Here is a 23,313-nt window from a genome sequence, read left to right on the forward strand (position 1 = left end):
ATATGGGCATTTCAACAGCTGTCACCAACAAAAATTCTGCTTTTTTCTCACAGTTCTCCTCCCAGAGATGAAACATAGGTTTGCTATTTTGCTCTCTTTTCCCAAACATTCCCTAGGCAATTCCTCATTCCTGGCTGAGCTGAGGGAGGAACATCCTTGGAATGGCCATCAGATGTGGAAGAGCATTATCAGGAAATCCAGGCAGTCTCTTCCTGAACAGACCACAGTGGAAAAACAACTTTAAACTGCACTTTCATATTTACCCGGGGTAGTGGAAGTTTTCCCTTTCCATGGCAGGGGTGGGAGCAAGGTGAGATCCTTCCAATCCAAACCCTTCTATGATTCTACAATTTACATTATAATTTACATTATGATTTACATCCCACTAGTTCTGACCTATCACTATTCTTAGGGGAAGCCTAGACTTTAATAAGTTAAAGTTAAGACTTTAACTTATTAACCTTAACAGAAAGTTAATTCAGCATTTTAGAAACTCCTGCTTGATTTTTGCAATTCCATTACCTGAATTAAAGGCACAGGTAGCCAAAAGGAAATTTTCTAAATTCCCAGGAAGGGAGAATAAGTCAATTAATTTTGTCACCACTTCATCTTACTCCACAAACTGCCTTGCTCATAATTAATTTTAAAATAATTTAAACAATATATAGTGACCTAAGTGATCTCTAGTGATCTAAAGGATCATGAAACAGAATTTTACTGGTGGCCTAACCCTGTGTAAATGATATGAAGTCTGCCAGTGCCATAGGTTAAAATTAGACACAGAAAATAATTCTCAACAGTTCTAAAGCTATCATTTGTTCTTCTTAATATATTAAAAGATGCTTCGAAAATAAGAATTCTGCATATATTCAGAATCTACAAAAAGCAACTTTTGAGCTTTCAACAGATCCTTTATTTTAAATTCTTAAAATTAAAAAAAATGTTTTTTAAGTACAAAACTACACTTCTGATAATGTCATATTAGACAACAGCACTGTGAAATATGAGAAGGCATCATGAAATTTGATGATATCAGTGATTCCTAGTGGAAAACAGTAAATTCTTCTTGAACAAAGATAACCTGGATTTACACCAGAACAACAAAAAAACATCAGATATTTGTAGAGACATCCAGGAGGAACACTTAAAATACAATGAAAAGCATGGTCACTTGCAAATCCCTCAAGATATGTTCAGAGAATGTGAAGTATTATTTATGCATTTTCACAATGTTTGTATTTTTACAGAGCCCTTGAATAAAACACTGGCAAAACTGAAGGCAAATGGAATTTACTACTGACTTGGAAAAAAATGGGAATCCATTCTATGTCTAAAACCCACAACATAAAAATATTTCTGTGTTTCTACTTGTATGTTTATTTTTTATTACCCTTATTGAACTTCTCTGCAGAAAAGAAATGCTGGAGTAATCTCGTTAATAATGCTGAAGCTTGTCAAGGCCATTAGAGATTTCAGAGTGTCTGGGGTTGCACTGACCTTCCATCTGCTTCCAGAGGTTACATGGCATGAATTGCCACTTGTGCAAATAATAGGTAATGTTGGGGATTTCAGTGTGAAAATGATTCTTCTGAAGCACATTGTTCAAAAGAATTAAATATTCAGAGTAATTAGACACTCTAAATTGGAACTTTGATTCTTAGCGGCTTCCTACACTAATTTTGTAATTCTTTGGGTCTGACATGTGTAAGGTTAAATAAAAAAAAATAAAAGCATATATAAAATGCATATATTTCCTAGAAATAAAGCCTTATGCAGATGAGAGTTTCAGTTTTGCTCTATATTTTCATATTCTGTGTAACTTGGAGAAATGGATAGCTGGCATCAAATGACAAAAAAAGACTTAAGGAAATCTGTATACCCTTTGTGCAATGAAGCATGAAGTAATCACATTGAAAATACAGTCTCTGATCCTGCAGACCTTCCATTTCCCCAGCACAACTTCCAAATAATTTGCTTTCATGTGAGTGAAAACCAGAGAGGCTTGGAAATGAAAGCTCACCCAGTCAGATTGGGAACTGGATTTCATGAGAACTGCTCACCACAGATTATCCAGTTTCATTTCTGGTTTTGTAGTGAAAATCGAAAATTGGCTTTGATCAAATAATGTAATTTGATAATCTGCATAAAAATGCTTCAGGAATAAAATGTGTCTGGAAGTATCTGTGATCATGGGATATCAACATCCTTTAATCCAAAGGCAACTTATCTGGCAGGTGTAAAGCAACTTTGTCTCCATCAACATGATTCCTATTATTTGTCACTTGAACTGCTCCATCAGATCCTTCTGCTACTATTTTAATTTTGATTGTGGATCTGGGCTGACTGCTCCAGGAATTTCCAATGAACATTGCCATGTAATACTGTATCCCCCAAAACTACTGTTGGTTGCTAAAGATAATTATTCCATTTTACCACTCCTATATTATTAATTCCATACAGAGGCAAAACCATCTGAAGGAGGGGTGGGAGAATGTCAGATAAAAAAAAAACAAACAAGTTTTTTTGTTGCCCCTTAGTGGGGCAGGCAGATGGATGTCACATTGCCTTCAGAATTCCAAAGAATCTCAATTATTAGCAGGAATATGGGATTGTTTTTTAAGTCTTGTTTTTCTCCACACACAGCATGTTTAAAAGCAATGTAAATTATAGCTACTGTTGTAGTGGAATAACAAGAAGGAAAATCCCAGGTACACACCAGTAAGGGGCTGTGAATTCATTCTCAGGAGAGAAGTCAAACCCTACTTGTTTCTCATGTGGTGCTGCCACTGCCTGGAAGAGCAGGCACAGGGGTTCTACTTCACGGAATAACAAATATACCTTTGCTGATCCGGCCAAAGAGCAAGTGCACTGAGCAAGAGCTGAGTTACAAGCTCTAAATGGCAATAATATTGTTCCCAGGGAGCAAACACATCATCATCCTCTGGCTGTGCTGCCTCTTGCTTTCTTTCCAAACTTTGCTTTCTGTCAGGCTGATGTGAGTACAGCTACTCTGCAGCAAGAGCAGTCACTTAGCAACTTTGCTGTACACACTTGGGAGAGGAGAGTTTCCAGGGAAAAGTTGCTTATTGATCCAAAAGAACTCACTGTGACTCTGCTGTGCACGCAGATAAGGGCGAGCTTGGCAGGGTGATTTATACAGATGATTGATAGATATGCCTGGAATGGATGTGAACATGTCACTTAAACCCTCCAAAAATAGAGTCATTAAAAATGAAAACCAAACATTTTTGACACTTCTTCAGCATTTAAATAAGTTTATAAGAGATGAAATACTCAAGGGACAGGAAATTTTGAGGAATGGCATAATTCTCATCATAGAATCACAGAATGGTGTAGGTTAGAAGGGACCTTAAAGCCCATCCATTCCCACCCCAGCCATGGCAGGGCCAGCTCCCAGTGTCCCAGGTGCTCCAGCCCCAATGTCCAAGCTGGCCTTGGGCACTGCCAGGGATCCAGGGGCAGCCCCAGCTGCTCTGGGCACCCTGTGCCAGGGCCTGCCCACCCTGCCAGGGAACAATTCCTGCCCAAGATCCCATCCAGCCCTGCCCTCTGCCACTGGCAGCCATTCCCTGCCTCCTGGCCCTGCAGCCCTTGGCAATTGTCTCTCTCCAGCTTTGCTGCAGCTCCTTCAGGCCCTGCAAGGCCACCCTGAGCTCAGCCCAAAGCTTCTCCTGTGCAGGTGAACAATGGCAGCTGTGGCAGCCTTTCCTGCCAGCAGAGCTGCTCCATCCCTCTGCTCATCCTGGAGCCTCCTCTGGGCTCTCTGCAGCAGCTCCAGCTCCTTGCTGGGCTGGGCCCAGGCTGGGGCAGCTCTGCAGGTGGGGTCTCACCTGAGGCCCAGAGGGGCACAATCCCCTCTCTCGTGTGCTGCTCACATGGCCTTTAATGCCCTCATTTAAATTCCTCCTGAGCATCAAGATCAAACAGCAGGGCAAGAGGAATGGCAGGGGCTGAGCCCAGGCCCTGCCCTGCACAGGAGGCAGAACTTGTGCCCTGGGCAGTGCCCAGCCCCGAGCAGATTGTGCAGAGAGGCTGTGCAGTCTCCTCCCTGGGGATATTGCAGAGCCACATGGACACACTGCTGTGCCCTGGGCTCTGGGATGGCCCTGCTGGAGCAGGGAGGTGGCACCAGAGGAGTCCCCAGGGGCCCCTCCAGCCTCACCCAGCCTGGGGTTCTTGATATGTGTCTTATCTACCTAGAGGGCATAATGACATAAAGCCTCAAAATAAAGCTGAGAAAACATATTTTGCAATCCTCTGTAAACAGCTGCTGCTGGGGAAGATGAACAAACCAGTGTGATCCACTCCCAGCCTTGCTTGTATAAAGCTGAGGTAGAATTGCAGTCATGGTAGGGCTTTAGATGAATCAGGATCTCAGGGAGAGAAGGTTCATGTGAGAAAAGCCAAAAAGAGCTGTGTCCATGCTGTGCTAACTTACCCCATTTTCTCCATGGAACACAAGAACCCCCTTTGCCTCTGCACATGTACAATTTTATATATTCACTTCTACACCGGTATTTTATTATATAAAATCACCTAACATTATGTATTATATAAAATAAATAAAAAGCAAACAACTAAGACTGAAATCTGACAGATAGAAGTGACTGCTTTAATAGCACCATGCTTTTGCACCCTGTGGTATTTCTATTTGCATATTAATGAAGTTGAAGGTCAGATGCCACTAATTACAACCTGTTCTCTCTGTCCAACATCTACCACCACCGAATACTCAGGAGTGGACCTCTTAATGCCATTATGCAAATGATACTTAAGTACAGAAATAAATTCAAAATAGTGGCATCTAAAGCAGCATATTAGCAGGAGGTAAATTAATAAATATATTCAAGAAATTGAAATTAAAAATTATTATTCAACACAAGATTAATCATTACTGAATGATATGTAAAGAAATAATGATTTTTTTTCTCCCTGGTGTAACAGAATAAAACATCCAGCATCTTGGCAGGATGCATTACCCAACATTCCAGCATGGGTCTGATAGAGAATATGTTGAGGCTAATAATAATGAACTATCTTGATCTGTAGAAAAGTGAAGAACTGATTTCAAAGCATTTGAAAATTTATTGATGTAGAAAGCCTCTAAGAAACCACCCAGGAGAAACCCCCCAAAAAACCCCAAATCCCACAATATCTCACAGTATAGCAGCTTGGTACTGGAGAGAATAAATAATACGATTTCTATAAATAATTGCTAACATAAATAATAAGTAAATAGTTGTTTACCACTAAAAATTAGGTAACTTTCACATGTAACTCCATGGCATAAAAAAAGTGATTATTATTTCCTTGGTGTAGAGTATGAACATAAATTGACCATTTTTTCTAATATCCCTTCTTCTCTAAAGAATGAGAGTGTAAACAACTGCACACCTTGAAAGAGAAGATCCCATATGAAAAACATCCCTGGAAAGAAGCACTGAATCCAGACAATCCAGCATTTCCAGCACTTGCTGAAAAGGAGAAAGGAGGGAATACAATTCCTTTGTCTCCAGTGGCAGAGCAATGATAAATACAAGACTTGCAAAGACAAAGCTGTATGTGAAGCAAACCCTGAAGACACAGGAGAGGTTTTTACTGTGGAGAATGTGATGGAGGTGTAAGGAAAGCCACAAGTCAGCATCTGTAAGACAGAAGAACAGATTTATCCTGTGGCAAAACCCCAGAAGGAATTCTGGTGATGCACAGGATAGAGGGTTAGGGAAGGATGCAGGGTGTCTGCTGCTGGTTTCAATCACACAGGAAGGGAAAAAGGAGCTACAACTTAGAACTGGCAAAAACCAGAGAAGGATACCAGAGACAGAGATCATGGAGGAGAAAACAGTGGTACTGCAAAGTGGTGATTTACCTGAAGGCAGTGAAGGGAAAAAAAATAGATTGCTAGGAGAAAAACGAGTGTGATGTTAGAGAGCAATGCAAGGACTCAGGCCACAAAATAAAACGATGCAGAGTTGCATCCATCTGGCCTTTACCCCAGTGTAAAATACAAAGAAGAGCAAAACAAAAAAAAGAAATATATGTATAAAGGATAGGTCCCCCCCAAAAGTAACTGTCAGCCAAACCAGCAGAAGTATCCACTCTGTTTACATAAATTAAAGCTCAATTGTGTAAGAACTTTACCTGCTATGAAAACTTTAGGCTTTAAAAATTTTACCTCCTGTTCCAGTGTCTTCCATAAGAAAGTTTTATTCATTCTCTCACACCAAGCCTTTCTTTGGTTGCTTGACATAAATGTTCAGCTTTAAAATGATACAAGGTGTCAGCAGAACAGAAGCCAAGTGCCAGGACAAGAGACCTATGGACAGAAGGGTAGGAGGGGGAATATCACCATAGTTGGAATTCACAATGTATCAAACTATTTTTAACATTAGTGTTAAAGCAAGGAGAAAGGCAAATGCTACAGAAAAAGCCAGGGACAATACAAGAATGCTCTCAAGAAAAAATGTCAAGAATGTCAAGAAAGATCATCAGCATTTCTTGGGGATTAATTTTTCCCAGAGTAGAAATCTGTCACAGCAGTATCCAAAATTGAGAAGGGCACACAGTGCTATGTAAATCTCTGTTCCTAAAGGTAGGAAACAGAGCAGATATTTTAGAGTATCCTGCATGGATGGTGAAATAATAAATCACCATCTCTGGATCCTGAATTCTGTAATATTTACTAAGCAGTCTTAAATCTGTTTCTCAAAATACTTTATCAATAAGGAAAAAAAACTCCACCACACTCTAAGATTTCACCCTAGTCTATGAATTCAACAATTTAGCCAATAATGTCTTTGGCCATTCCTACTTGATATTTCAGTCTTACACCTGTATCTTTTTATCAGTTCCTTTGGATGAAGGACTCAACAAAAGTCCTTAGGAACTAACTACAATTTGTATTCTCCTTCCCTACTATTTTTGCCTTTCTGTAGTATGTAAACCCTTTTAAGTTAATGAAATTATTCTTGCTTTGGTTTTGTCTTTCATTTTATTCAGTGCAAGACCACTAGACAGGCACACAATGTAATTGCTTTTATAATAAGGGAAAAAAGTGAAAAAATTTATTTCCACATGTTTTGTTTTCATAAGGTTGTTGTATTAAACCTACTTAAATAGCTGTTATTTCGTTATCAGACTAGCAGAATAAAGCAGAAAAAGTGTTTAATTAACAAATATGAATCAATATTTTAGGACTTATAATTTAGAGGCTTTAAAATAATGAGCAAAAGTAAAAGCACAAAGTTGTAAAAGATAAGACTTAGCATATTACAGTTTTAATAAAAGAGAGTTTCCTGGTTTTCATCTAATTCCATCTGGTTTCAGTCTTAGGAGGTTTTCACTGTAACAATACATTAGATTGAATATCATGGTACAAAAATCTGTCAAAGGAAATATCTCCCCTCACAGTGTAAGAGAACTGAACAATCAAACACTCCTACTATTAGACCTGCAATAATAATTTCAATATTTGTTCTTCTATTGAGCAAGAACTCATTTCCAAGATCCTTGAGCAGTGAATTTTACCTGCACACAGCCCTTCCCAGCCTGTTGGTTTGGTTTACCCCAAGCAGTGATGTTTGAGCTGCCCTGAAAGCTGCCCTGCAGCACACACATGTTTACTTGTGCTGAATGAACAACAATCAAATGTTACCAGGGTTTGTCTTCCCTGGCAGAATAGATTAACATTAGCAAGTCACCTTCGCTACAGAGGGTTTAAGAGCCTCTCAAACCTTTCATATGGACTTTGGAATGATATGCTGAATGCCTTCAGCTGCTTTCCCCATATTTTTGGATGATTTTCACACAATCATAAGGCTGCTTCTACTCCAAAACACCCAGGAAGGAAAATCTTGCCAATATTTGTAGGCATGCCTGTGGCATACTATGAATGGTTGCAAGCATATACCTAAAGATTTATTTTTTAATACTTCTGGACTTCTAGTTTAGAATCATGAGAGTGGCTGAACATATCCAAAACATCTTTAATGAATATGTTGAGACAGAGAAATCCTTTGATGACATCCCAGTCCCTGAAAAGAGCCCACAAGAGAAATGGAGTGGGACCATTTACAGGGGCCTGCAGGGCCAGCACAAGGGGGAATGGCTGCCAGTGGCAGAGGGCAGGGCTGGATGGGATCTTGGGCAGGAATTGTTCCCTGGCAGGGTGGGCAGGCCCTGGCACAGGGTGCCCAGAGCAGCTGGGGCTGCCCCTGGATCCCTGGCAGTGCCCAAGGCCAGCTTGGACATTGGGGCTGGGAGCACCTGGGACACTGGGAGCTGGCCCTGCCATGGCTGGGGTGGGAATGGGTGGGCTTTGAGGCTTTTCTCCATCCAAACCATTCTGTGATTCTATCAAAACACATCATGTCTCTCCCAGCTGGAGAACCAAGGCAGACCTGAGTATATTCGTGTATTTGGAACTAGAAATATATTGCCCTAGCCCAAACCTGATGATCACAGAGCTATTCAAGAGCTGCACCCTCAAACATGTGATCTGCTTCATGTCTCATTTCCATTTCTTTTACCAGCCAAGTACCTCCACTTTACCATGTTCACCCTTTCAAATCAATCAATCAATCAATCAATCACCCAATGCCACTGTCTTGCTGGTGCCCCAGTGGAGCCCACCCACCCAGACACTTCAGGTGCTCCTCAGTAACTCCCCTCATAACCAAGCAGTTTTTAGTACAGCTTTTTTCCTGCTTGATTAACAATTCATTCCTGCTGTACACCAGCTAGACAAATAAAACCATTTAGGGGGAAATAGGAAGTAGCTGGAATCTTGAAGTGTGCTGGTGTTAGAGCACAAAGTTGCTGTGCTGAGCCCTAAGGAATACCCAAGGCAATAAATAACTTAATCTGTAACAAGAAAGCATTAGAATATTCAGTTTTTAGAAGTAATCCACTGACATGCAATTCATTAATTATCTCAATTTGATCTTTTCAGACACTGTAATTTACTGCAGATGGAGTGTCACAGTAAGGAGCAGAGGAAAGGCAGAAGTTACACTTGAGAGCTGGTTATGCCAGCCCCACTGGCTGCTGACAGCAGCAACCACAGAACCACTGAGGCTGGAAAACACCTCCAGCATCAGAACTCAGCCTTTGAGCCATCACCACCACTTTGTTGACCAGCCCAGAGCCCTGAGTGCCATCCAGTTGTTCCTTGGACACATCCAGGGATGGGCACTCCAACACCTCCCTGGGCACCCCCTGCCAAAGCCTGAGCACCCTTTCCACTGTTAATATTGAGAGCACACAGACACAAACACAATCTCTCTTTTTCTCAGTAACTCTGACAACTCACACTATTATTTCAAACCTCAGTTGAAGTAATTCAGAATAAATTTCTACACATCAGCTGGAAGCAGTCTAAGCAGAGTGATTTCAGAAAGCTTAGTAAGGACTTTTATTTTGTGGTAATAACAGAAATGTTATTGGCCTTGGAGACTGAGCACTAAAAGAAGGTAGAAAGCATTTCCTGGTGTATAACAGTTTCATTTAAAGCAACATCATGATGGTCTCAGTGAGTAACACTTTGCAAAGATCTCGTGGTGTAAAAATATCAAAAATACTGATTATTTTAGCTGAAAAGCACTAAAGGACCAAGGAGGAACATACAAAGAATACTACAACCACCTGTCACTGAAACAGCTTTTTTACTATTTTCCTGTGCCTTCGAAATGGAAATTATTTACATAACATTTAAGATTGCCACTTTTATAACAGGGCTAACAAGAAGCACCCAGGCATTACAGCATTATCCAACAATGCCAGCTGCAAATTAGCTCTGAAAGCTACAAGAAAGCTAAAAAGCTTTTTTCCTTTCTTTTAACTTGGCAGTTTAAAGTTCATTTGACTTTACACTTTCTGATTAAAGACACTCTCTCTTGTCAAGTGGATACAAGGTACAGAATGATTTAAAAAGGTGATGATAGGTACTAAATATAAGCTGGTGCCCTGGAATAACAGTCAATGGGGAATTTATTTTATTTTTCATCTTTGTTAGGTAACTTAAATTAAGCTTTTTTTCTTTTTTTTTTCTTTTTTTTCTTTTTTTTTATGGTGTAATTACATGTCTTTAGTATTAATGTAGAAGTAATCCAATCCAGTTGTTAAACAGAAACTCCCCAGCTATTACAGAGGCTCAAAGTTGCAGATCCCATTATAGATGAGCTTCCCTGTATTAAATTACCACAATGAGATGGGAAATACCAGGTTACCTCACTGTCAAAATCAGGACTTGCTTAACCAGGATAATCAGCTAGAGTAGTTAGGTAATACATTTCATTAAATCTATTTTGTAGCTTGTGATATTGCTGATATTAGTGGTACAGTCATTAAAGACTATATTTCTATTTTCATCCAAAATGTCAAAGACCACATTAAAAGTCTTGCTGCTTGAAACTCTGCCATCCCAACTCATGACCAGGATTATATTCATCTTTCTTAGATAAAAGAGAAAATCCCTTATTTTTTCACTCAGATGAGCAAGTTAAGAGCAAGGGAACAGATGACAATATTTCTTAATACAGTTTGGCTTCATTATAATGAGGTACAATAGATCATAGAATCACAGAATGGTTTGGATTGGGAAAGACCTTAAAGCTCATCTCACTCCAATCTCTGCCCCGGTTGTTGCTCAAATCCTGTTAAACACTATGAAATTTTATCCCAGATATCAGATCAAGAAATTTCTTGCAGCATAAGGTCCTAATCAGATTTTTATTCCATTATTTAAATCATTGCCCTTTGCATTTGAAGTAGAGCAGACAAATACAGCGAGTTCCACATCAACTTGCTTATAATTAATTGCAGAGGCTGATTATGTTGCTTTAAACCTAATTAACTGTGCTGACAGAAGTTCACAGAGGCTCCACACTTCCAACAGGCACTGAGGACAAGGTGAGCACAGAGTTCTCAATATCCTGAGGAGCCATTGCTGAAACAGTTTTCTTCTCATTTTGAAAGTTATAAGTTCAAGAAAAAAACTAACATTTCTTGTTTACTCAGTGCTAATATACTGAGAGCCATAACACTGTGAACACAGTTTTAAATTTATTTTAGGTGAAGAAATTAGATGGCTCCATCATCTGAATAGAAAATATATAAAATATAATTTTTGTGAGTGAAAACTAGAAGTTTTATTTAAGCCCAAAACCCTTGTGCTCTGAAGGTGAGATGCTTCTGTGTTGTAATAAGCCTTCTTAGAACCAAAAAGAAAACGTATTTGAAACAAAAAACAAAAAAACCAACAAACAAAACCCACAACTTTATATTGCCTGCTACTGTATAGGGGAATAAGGGGAAATCCAATCTCAAGACAATTTTCTGAAAGCAGAAAGAAAACAATGGAATTGCTAAGAAAGCAATCAGACACTTTTTTTATGCTGCCTGTCTTGATTTTTAATAGCAATAGCTCTATCTCTCAAGACACAATTTGATACTGAATATAATTTATTTTTTCCTGAGTTCAAAGAACTTAAATTGTTTCTTATAGAATGTAAAACAAAACAAAAATAAACCCAAAGAAACAAACAAAAAAGAAAAAAAACATCATTTACTTTTAAGATATGCAAGTAAGAAAAAAACTCGCATGTATTGAAATTGTAAGATCTATTTTCTCTTTTCTCCACACACAAAATGGATGGTGATAATATGTCTCTGGAATCTGCAGCCATAATTATTCACACGGTGTTTTAGCAATCTCTGTTCTACTGGAAATCATAGAAATAGTGGGTTTTGATTTGGTTTTGCATTTTTGTTGGAAGGTAACTGTTAATAGTGGAACCATGGAATAACCTGAGCTGGAAGAGACACAGAGGGATCATCCAAGTCCAGCTCCTGTCCCTGCACTGGTGAGTGGCTGATGTTTCTGGAAAAGAATATTCAATTTACAAATTACTGAAGTAATTCAAAAAGAAAAAAATTACTGAATTCTATTTGCACCAATAACCTTGAGAAAACAATGACCCACAGCCAGGTCATTCAAAATTTTAGTTTCCAAATTTTAGTTTCTAGAGGATCATTAAAAATACTGTTGAATTTTGCTTTCAGTTCCACAAAACACATTCAGTCTTTTGAGTCTTTATTGCTTTTGTAATTGTACAGGATATTAACTGAAACACAAAATAACCTGGAAGTAGTGTTATGTGTTTACTGATGAGAGCCATTTTCACTAGGAGACTGAAAGTAATGCACTTTTTCATTTTAGGGAGATAACACACACAGAGAAATGTAATAATTAACCAAATTTTAAAATTGTGCTTAAAGTGAATAAAATTTTCCTTTCTGACACTCTGGTTTATCTGAATAGATTATTAACTGCTAAATATGTATTTCTCTACTCAAACAAAATATTGCATTATAGATTTTTTCAAATATATTAATTATAAAATTGAATTTTTAGAAGCTTCATGATCTTGTGTGATGTCTCTGCATGAGGCCATCAGACTCCCAGGTTCTGGTGTCTGCTCATTTACAATATTAACAAGATATTTCTTCCCTAAAAACTACAGGCTCCCAACCATTTCCTCTCTTTTGCATGTTCCATTCAGTCCCTCCCAGTCCACTGTTCATGGACTAAAAAACAGAGATGAAGCTGTAGCTGTGCTGCAAGAAGAGACCCAATTCTGTAGACACCCACATGCAGGGAAAGATGAATTTTGGGGTAATTTGATGTGGGCATTTTGGTGGATTACTGCACAATACAGACTGCAGTTCATAGTTTGTTTTCACACACAAGAGCACTGGCCCCACTGCACTCCCAAAAACCACATCAGGAGGAAGAGAACTCCACCCCTGACTTAGTAAAGTTCTAACAACAAATTAATATGACAACATGAGCAGCCACAATTATTAAATTAGCATGTGTGAGGAGTACAATAGCCCTCCTGAGTAACGGAGTCACTACATTTAATGATTATCAATTAAACAAATGGAGCCAAAAGCACAAGCAGGTATTTACTCTCTGGGTGATGGACACACAGGGTGCACACCCTGATGAGGCTCATCCCTTTTGTACCACACTGGGAATTTTAACAGGGTTGCCAAAGATGCAGTCAAAGTGCCAAATGACTTCCGTGGCAAGCATGAGCAGCACTTAACTTCTGATCTCCAGGTAATTAAATTTATTAGGAATGCAGACTTGAAGCCTTCTGAAGGCCCTGTAACCCAGGCAAGACCTTCCAGTCAGTGCAAGTCAGGCATCCTCACGCCTTCGGATATCGGGGGCACTGCGACCTTCTGCGTTTGTTCTTTCTGGATATTATTTTATAAATAATACATGCAAGCCTTATTCTGCTCAGACTCTGTCAAACAAAAGTATCTGACATTGTTTGCTTTCTAGAAATGTGATTATTGCTTTCTGTAAGAAATAAAGCTCGGTGGAAAATCTATTTTTTCTGGTCAAGACAGTACTGTGCTGAACAGAGTGAAGGGCAGCACAAGTGGAAATTATGCAGACAGTGTGACTAGAGGAAAATGAGGATGTGCAAAACAAGCTGAGAATATATGTGTAGCAAAGTGCTGACACACATATCACTGATGATGTAAGAAACTAATCACCAGCCTCTGCTATCTCATGCTAAAGTTCACAAAGCTGGAAGCTACTCATTTCCATGCTCTTGTCATGGTCCCTGTCCATTCAGCTGGTGGGGACTGAGGTCTAGAGGAGAGTAAGTCTTGCAGTTTTAGCCAGTTCTGGGCAGGTGTTTGATTTACTCTCCAGAAGAAAATTTCTCCTGTGAGGTTTTTGCCTCCCAGTGTCCCAGGTGCTCCAGCCCCAATGTCCAAGCTGGCCTTGGGCACTGCCAGGGATCCAGGGGCAGCCCCAGCTGCTCTGGGCACCCTGTGCCAGGGCCTGCCCACCCTGCCAGGGAACAATTCCTGCCCAAGATCCCATCCAGCCCTGCCCTCTGCCATTCCCTGCCTCCTGGCACTTCAGGCTCTTGTAAAGTTTCTCTCAAATAACCTAGAGGAAGGTAAAAAATTGCAACTCTTACCCAGTTGTCAGTGGGCAAGAACCTGATCCTTGAACTATTTGCACATGGAATTCAGCAGCATGATACAAACTGCACTGCTCAGTATTATGTGGTATTTAGCAACCAGCACCATCTTAGCAGAGAACATAAATGTGGCAGCTGTAGGTTTCTTAGTGATAGTTATTTACAGATGCCTGAGGGTTCCAGCATCTGGCATTCAACCCTTTCATAGTTTACAATCTATCAGAGCCATTGCCTCAATACTGTCAATGGTAAATTTTGACTTAATCTTCACATTTACTAAGAAAAAAGAGGAAAAAAGGTTAAGAACCCAGAGAAGATATAAGCTGTTTCAATTCTAATGTGGTTTTATAGCTCCAGTTTGTGCTGTTCAGTGCCTGACATTTTGCACATCATATGGTGTGTTTCGTCAGTGGAAGTAAATCAGCTCCTCTCCTGGAGTGCAAGCTTCCTAATACACAAAAAAAGTGCTTTGTTTGAGAGCAAAAGTGCTGTACAGTTGTTATGGCAACTGGATTTTAAAAGGAAGTGCATAGTTTTGAGGGGCATCTGCTTAATTCCCAAACAAATTCTTCACCCCAGCTGCCCTGGGAGGGATGACTTTTAAACCAGTCTCTCGCAAGGTGCAGAACGATTTCCAGCTGAGCAGCTTAGCACAGGTCCCACTGGCTCCAGGGAAAGGGTGATCCCTGTGTTTTAACTCCAGGGAAAGGGTGATCCCTGTGTTTGAGCTCCAGGGAAAGGGTGATCCCTGTGTTTGAGCTCCAGGGAAAGGATGATGCCTGTGTTTGAGCTCCAGGGAAAGGGTGATCCCTGTGTTTGAGCTCCATGGAAAGGGTGATCCCTGTGTTTGAGCTCCAGGGAAAGGGTGATCCCTGTGTTTGAGCTCCAGGGAAAGGATGATACCTGTGTTTTAACTCCAGGGAAAGGGTGATCCCTGTGTTTTAACTCCAGGGAAAGGATGATCCTTGTGTTTCAGCTCTATGGAAAGGGTGATCCCTGTGTTTGAGCTCCAGGGAAAGGGTGATCCCTGTGTTTCAGCTCCAGGGAAAGGATGATGCCTGTGTTTCAGCTCCAGGGAAAGGGTGATTCCTGTGTTTCAGCTCCAGGGAAAGGGTGATCCCTGTGTTTTAACTCCAGGGAAAGGGTGATCCCTGTGTTTCAGCTGGAGAAACCACTGCCTGTGAGCCCCCAGAGCCCTGTCCTGTGTCTCAGCCCTGTAAACACCAAGGGGCAGCACATTTCCAGAGCAGCTGAGGCAGGGGCTGCAGGGGATAGAACATTTAACAGTGCTCAGCAGAAACAGAATATCCTCCCTTCCTGGACACAGACACACAAAACTAACTTCCAGTGCAGGTGTAAAGTTCTTTAAAAATAAGGAAAAAGCATAAATAGAAATCCATCTGGCATGTGTGTGTGTGTGAGACGGGCTGGGAACAGCAATGCTGATCGTGGTTGTCACTGTGCTGTCAGAACCTGTCAGAGAAGTTTCAATGTGAAGCTGTGAACTAGGAATTGAAAGTTCTTTCATATTTTTAAGAAAGGCTGTAATACTTGAATCATCCATAATTGACAACATTGACTTACAGTTATCTTTACTGTGTGGAGTTTTATGAAATTTCAACACTATACAGATGAAATTTTGGGGATGTTCTTCAGAAATATGCAGCACTAGTGTATGCAACATATTTATGCATAAAGACAAAATTACAAGTGAAAAATAGCCATATTAATCACAACTTGCACCAGGACTAATGGCTTTGTGTAGAAAAACATCATGCAAGGACTCAGAACTACAGCTAAAGAGCCAAGATTCCCAAACTTCCAAGGGATACACAGATGTACAAAGTAATTCTTTCAAAGGGGCATTTACCATTGAGCACAGGCTGAGAAAAATGCAACTGAGCAACAAGAATCACACCTTATTTTTAATTCAAAATAATTAACTAACTTCTGAAAGTTATTAGTGAGCAAGATCAAAAAATACAAATCCTCCTGTATCTTATTAAAACACAAATGGCTTGGGAAAAGTAAAATACTGTATAACAACAGTCAGAAGCAGAAAAAACCTGAACCTGGAATCAACTACAGCCAGGAGTCCAAAATAGAAGGCGTGGATGATGGATTTCATTGTAGCTGTTAAAGTTACACTTTCTTCTCACCTGCTATTGGAAGTACAGGACTTGTGTTCTGCATTCAAAAATCTGAAAGTCCTACCAAATGTACAAGTACTAAAAGCTCTGGTATTTGTGCTGGTAAAAATGAGATTCAACAGGTATGAATAAACCCAGATGAAGGCATCACTTCTGTGGCTGCTCATGCCCCTTCCCTTTTCACTTCTTTTCAATGCTGACACTCTGTTTTCAAGGCTGCTGTGAAAGATGGGCAGCAGAGTTAGCTGTTTATGCACATAAACAATGGGCATCTTAAAAAAACTATAAATTCTAGGTAGTCTATAAATAGTGCCAGCTCTCCACACCTGCCCTGGATCCAGCCAGATTTACAGAAGGAGGAATTCTTCATTCACAGATGCATCTTCACATTAAAGTCCATTTCATTTACATGACCCTGGAGCCTTGTCCAGACAAGCTCACTTGAGCTTTACCCAGATGGTGCCCATTTGCTCAGGCATCATTTATTACAATTCCCTGAGGTTAGGGCAGGCAGCCAGCTGGCAGAGAATCCCAGACTTGTGCTGGGGAGATTGCATGTCTTCATCACTGCATGGCAAACACAGCAATGACAGCTCTAAACCTGCCAATGTTTGCATTACTCCACTGCTTAACCTGCTGTGTTCAAGCTTGTTTTGTGCCTGAAAATTATATATACATATATATATATAAAAATATAGGCAGAGTCATGAAAGAACTGCAGCAAGAGCACAAAGGAGTTGCCCTGAATTAACAGGACACTGGTGTTGCCATGCAAGCCTTAAATGAAACCCCAAACTCTATGAGAAACTAGTGCAGGATAGAAATTTAAATATCAGGGGAGGACAACAGTATGAAGAAATAATCAAGTTTTTTCAGCAGATTGTTGTTCTAACAAACTAAGCAGATTAAAATGAAGCTTTTTCATTTTCAAATATTCTACTATATTCAAACACTCTACAAATGAGTGAAAGCTACAAGCAGGAGTGTTTATTTAAAATGTCACAGGGTTTCATATTCTATGTCCTAGCATATATGTAAGAAGACCAGGCAGTGCTTAAACATGAAATTAATACAAGTTGGAAATTTTTACCAGTGTGTAATTGCAACTGATTATTTCATCTCCTGCAACCTACAACCTATATCCCTACAAGATTTTTATAGATCACAAAATATGCTAAGGTCACTGTTGCCACACAACTGCTTTATTATTTTATTATTTATTTATTATTTTGTTATTTTCTTTAAGATAACACTTCTACCAAATGCAACCCACTGAGCTACATCCCTATTTGAAATCAAATTAATAGTAAATAAACAAAAATACTCTTTCAAAACCCATCTAGAGCCAGTGTGAGTATCATACAAGGTGTACACTAGCAAACATAACACAGACCTGGCAATTTGCAATGCCCTGGTGGGGAATGTCAAGTTAAAATTTACCCACAGCACAGCAGTGATAGTGAAGTGTCCAGTTTATGGCAACAAAAAATAGGGAATAAATCTGTATTACCCAGGCAGCAGCCAGTGCATACCCAAGTATGGAGCATCAAAAGAAATACAACCTCTTCAATTCCATCAATATTAATGATACCAGTACCAAAGGCATTTATCTTTTCCCAATTTTCTAATTTTCAAGCATCTAAGTTATTGAACCATTAAATTTTTCCATGGATCTAATACAGAACAACTCATTTTTAAGACAGTTCCTGAGGTTTTAAAAGTGTATAACTTCATATTCAAGGAGAACATGTCTACAACAGGCTTAGAATTTACTGTGAGAATCCAACATTCCTGGTTAAAAATGGAGAGTTTGAGATCCCTCTTTGCACAAAAAACATCTCTAAGTCTACATCCAGAATTTCATTAAACATAAAATACTTGACTAAACAAGGTTTTCCATCACTTCCATAACATCCCAAATCAGAGCCCTGGCTTTGAACTCCTTCCAGGAGAAGGCCAGGAAGCACCTACTCCACACGGAGCAGAACACAGCTCACTCAGGGGACAGGTGCACCCCAACCCTGTCACATTGTGCTGGAGAATCATCTGGAGATGATTCCTCCTCAGCAGAGCTGGAACCCGGAGCGGTTTCTCCTGGGAAAGGGAGGAGCTGGCTGCAGCAGAGCCACGGGTGCTGTGTTAGCTCAGCTCCGGCAGGGCAGGGGGTGTTAAAGCGGGGTTTTATCCTGCACACCCAGCTGCTCCCTGCTGGCACAGCCTGGCTGGGAGGGAGGGATGGAGGGATGGAGGCAGAGATGCTCTCTTTCCTGGGTGATACTTGAAACACCTTGGAAAAGGGGAGGGAAAACTCCTCGTGTTCCTGTGCACGAGGAGCAGCGTTAGCTAGCAGCTCTGCCTGGAACCTTCTGGAAGGTGCAGACTGGTGGGGACATCTCAGCACCTCATCCTGGGACCCCCTGGGTCCATCCTGTCCCCCCCTGGGACCCTGGGCTCCAGGGGAGGCAGAGGGATGGGCCAGCTGGGGATGGGCTCGGTTTGGGAAGCTGCAGCGGGAGGGGAAAGGCGCTGTGCTCGCCCTCCTCACTGCGAGCGGCTCAGTGATGGGCTGGGATTTTTGGGATAAGGGGCATTGATTGTGTGAATTCCATGGGAAATCCTGACTGGCAGTGCTGGCCCTGCCTTGTCCCTGTCACACCGTGCTGGTGGCCCTGGGAGAAGCACTGCTGCCCTGGAGAGCTGCCAGTGCTGGAAAGGCTGCGCACTTCAAGTGATGCAAGGGCGCATTCGGAGATGTCTCTCGCTGCGTTTCTCACTTGAAAAGCTGAGTTTTAAAAGCTTTTAAAGTTTTATAAGTTTTTAAAAGCTGTGTGCTTTGGGCAGGTGTCAAAGTGCTGGAGCTGGCATTTTTTGCAGACGATGCTACTGGTTTGTTCCTGTCAGGGAATTTGCTTTTTCCTTTCTTGCCTACTAAAGTCATCATGGTTTCTGTGGAGTTTGAGGACTGTTAAAGTTAAGTATGTATTAAAAAACTTTCACTGAACCCACAGGCTTGTTAATGGCTTTGCTGAATTGGTGAGGAATTTTTCACTCATCGGTGTAAACACTTAGTACCTTTTTTTAACCAGTAATAGAAAGAAAATATTTTTCACACCAACTGGAACATACAGAATTCTGCAATTTTTGGCCTCCTGCCCATAAATGTGCCTTAAGACAACATGTAACTGATCAGCTGCAATCCTTCCTTTCCTCCTTCTACTCCGAAGATGTTGGGAAATGCTTTCTCACGTTGGTTTTTTCCTCACACCTGTTCAGAAACTTTGTATTTCTCTTTCCTTTTACCTATCATGATATTTACTCAATATGTGGATTCTTGTACCCAGTGAGTTTCAGAGCAGTACACATGTTCAGTATCTCAAGCAGTCCCTGTTTCCACAAACTGAAAATTGATTTTCCTTCTCTCAAGTTTTTTTTTCCTCAGTTGTCTTGACCCCACCTGTCCCACAAGCGAAGCTTCTTGATAAGAGCAAGGACTTGATGGGTTTCTAATCTAATCTTTGCTGATAATTCCTTTAGTACTAGTAGAGCTTGTTGGTTGGTTGGTTTGGTGTTTTGCTGGCTTGGGTTTGTTCATTTTTCTTTTTCCCCCCCTTCTTTCCTTTCTTGAGTTTCTGCTGCAGGGAAAAGTCTGTCTTGATGGATTTATTTCTTGTGGGGAAGTTGGTTTTTGAGCATTGCATCATAACAATATATATGTGCTATAACCTTGCTGTTGCTTATAGTTAATAATTAATTGTGGGGTTTTTTTTTTAAACTTCTGTTTGCCTGTTGTGAGTGTTCCTAAACTTTTCCTGGTGTATTTCTAGGTTATAGAACTTCAACACTGGGTCTGTGATCCTGGTGACTCAGTACAAAACACCAAAGCAGTCCTTGGAGAATCTATTCAAGAGGACCTTTTTAACAGAAAAATTGAACCCATGAATTGGTTGCAAAGAGAAGAACAGGATGTTGTTTTTCAGAAATGTTGCAAACAAAAAGCCCTTTGTTCATGGTTTATAATAGTATTTTATTCTAAGCTGTTGTCAGTTATATGTAACTGGGGAAAGCTAATTGGATTTGTTACTTCAGTTCAATCAATCACACATGGATTGATAATTACTTTGTGACCTCACAAAACAAATTCAATACGTTAGCAGTTCTTCCATGAACATTATTTTTGGAAGGTCATGACTGCAGAATGTACATTTTTTAACAATTGCTTGCCAAACTGTTCAAGTAAATAATGAAATACCACAGACTGAATATCACTTATTTTGACTCATAACTATTCATCCCTTTCATTGGGAGGTTATGAAGCATTAATTAACATTTTTATCACTACACAAGTGCTGTAAAGGCAAAGAGTATTAGAAGTACAATTCATAAAAGGCCTGTATCAGTTACAGTTCCAGGATGGGGAGCAGTTTTAAGCACGCCTTTCATCTGTGCCTGCTGATGTCTTATCTGTGAGGGGGCGGATGTGTTTGTTGGGTTTTTGGCAGCATTTTTATGTATGAATATGTTACAGTGAAGCTGAAATAAACACACAAGTCTCCTGAAAATTTGTTTCCCTTGAGCACTTGAGCTTTTGGGTTTTTTTTTTGTTGGTTTTTTTTTTTTTTTTTTGCTTAATAATTTTACTTTTTTTTATTGCTGCATTCCTGGAGTTTTACTTCTGATAGCGGTGTAAATGCTTTTGTAACCTTAATGGAAGGGTTTCATATTTCTAGTGACACAGTTAAGAGCCCCAGAGGAGTCATTACCATCACACTGCAGACACTGGAGCTGTTTCTGTGTCAATGAAGTCTCTCTCAGACTTCCATCCGTGTGCTAACAGCCCCAGAGGAGTCATTAGGTGTCACTTGGAGAGCCTGAGCGCTTATGATGTCAATGGAAGTGCAATTTTAATGCCTGGCTACGTGCTTGTGGAAAAATTCCACAGCTGTGATGAAATAGGGACTTTACCTTTAATATGGTGTTCTGGCCGCTCTGTGCAAGGTCTGAATGTGAGCCTTAACAGAAGAGGAATCTGCAGCCTCTGAGGTTTGTGTTTTGGCAGCTGGAAAGATGAATTTTCTCAGGAATTTGCACCTTTTCCTGCACTCTATGGAGTGCCAACTCATAAAGCTGTACGGTGGCAGTGGGTGCAGTGGAGCAGTAACCACCCCACAAACAGGCAAAGCTGCAGCCCTGACACAAAGGGACCTCAGAAACACCAGAAAGTTCTTTTCACAGTAAAGTGTTTGTAGGCTTGTCCTAATTTAGGGTTTCATACAATGAAACGTATGAAAATGAAATTAATGAAATGAAATGAAATTATTGTAAGGGTAATTCAAGATTTTTGGGTTTTAACAAGGAAAACATAACATCCTTTTATGATATCTTTAATTACTATTATTTTTTAATTTAAATACACTTTTTATTCCCTGCACTAATCTATGTGGAAACTTCGAAGCTGTACCTGTTGACTACATTTAAAAAAAATTTTATTACACCTTTTGATAATGTTACTGTCTTAATCAGTGGTTATAATGAGCCTTACAGGTACTACTGAAAAACATATCCCAGCATCACAGGCTGAAAACATGTTTTTGTTCAGTGTTTCAAATCCAACACTTAATGCACTTCAAGGTTAATTGCTTTTTATGCCCTATTAAAGGGAGTGAGATGCGTCTTTTACGTAGAGAGCAAGATAAATTTTTCATTTTCATTTCATTTTGTTATTTTTATATTAATATGTGGTAATGAAGTAAGGTGTCAATGATTTTAGGAATATAGTTTGGCTACTTGTACAGTCCCACAATTCCTTCAGTTCTTGTAAGTAACCTACTTCAGGTATTTTAAGGTATTTGTATTTAATTAAAAGTATATTTTATTTTGGTTTTTTTTTAGCCCTAATTCCTTCATTTGCAAGTAAACCCAACCCAAGGATTGTGTTTTTCACTGAACCAATAATTCTGGGTTGTGGAGGACAGCAAGCTGTGTGTTTCCATGTGTGTTCACACAGGGTAATACACAACTGGGTGTGTCATTAAAAGATACACATAATGACATAAATTCTAAAATACTGGCATGTCCTTTAGTGGTGAAGTTTTGTTTGCATTCAATACACCATCACATTTTTTTCCTGACAAACAAACTTTGTATGCAATACAAGCATAGCTTTAGAAGGAAGAGCATTTTATGTTTTGGTTACAAAGAATTGTGGCATTTGCTGGTCAATACTTGAAAAATTCACAGCATTTCTCTACCTTAATTTGTTTTCCTTTTAAAATTCATTATTGGATGAATGTCTACATTAAAATGGCATTTTTCCTCAGGGTTGGAAGGAGTGATGGTGCTATTTAATTCCTTCATGTTATCCCTCATTGTTATTGCTCTGTACCTGCACTAATTGGTCAGGTATATATTAGGCTTTCCAAATTGTTAGTCTAACACCAGGTGGATTCACACATTATTTCATTCTCTTTGCACATCAGGGTTCAGTTATTTTGCAGGACATATCAGGAAAAATTCTTCTTTTTCCTTTTGCTCTCAGAAATGCTGAGGTGGGGATATCCAAACTGACAACATTGTTCTGACTCTGTGCTGTCCCCTGGATCCTGTTCAGAGTTTGCACAAAGTCTTGATTCATGTGAGTTTTGTTTTTATTTCTACAAATTTGTGTATTTTGCTGGAATATTTGTGATACAAGAAGTTTGACAGTGCCTAAACCACAGTGATGTTGCAGTCTAGAGACAGAGGTCTACATTTTAAAAACAGAAATTAAAAAGAAATTAAACAAATTTTGGGTAGGTAGAGATTAACTGACTGTATTTCCTCACACTTGAGCACAAGAATACATTTTACAAACTCTGAGAAGCTCTGGTGGAGATGGCCCTGCTGTAGCTCAAGGCAAGACCTGCTTCTGGTGAAGATAACCTCACATATTGTGACAACAGGATACTATAATTTGGTGTGTGTATATATAAACATACCATATTTTGTATGTACTAAGGCTTCAAATAATTTACTACCTAAAGAAATATCCCTTAATGCCTTTACTCATGTTCCACTTTATTTCAGGGGCTGTGGCTTGCAAAGCATAGGTGGTCAGAGGTGATTTGTAGGGGAATTAATTGTACTTCTAGCATTTT

Source organism: Cyanistes caeruleus, chromosome 12 (assembly GCF_971803275.1).
Source record: "Cyanistes caeruleus chromosome 12, bCyaCae1.hap1.1, whole genome shotgun sequence".
Taxonomy (NCBI): domain Eukaryota; kingdom Metazoa; phylum Chordata; class Aves; order Passeriformes; family Paridae; genus Cyanistes; species Cyanistes caeruleus.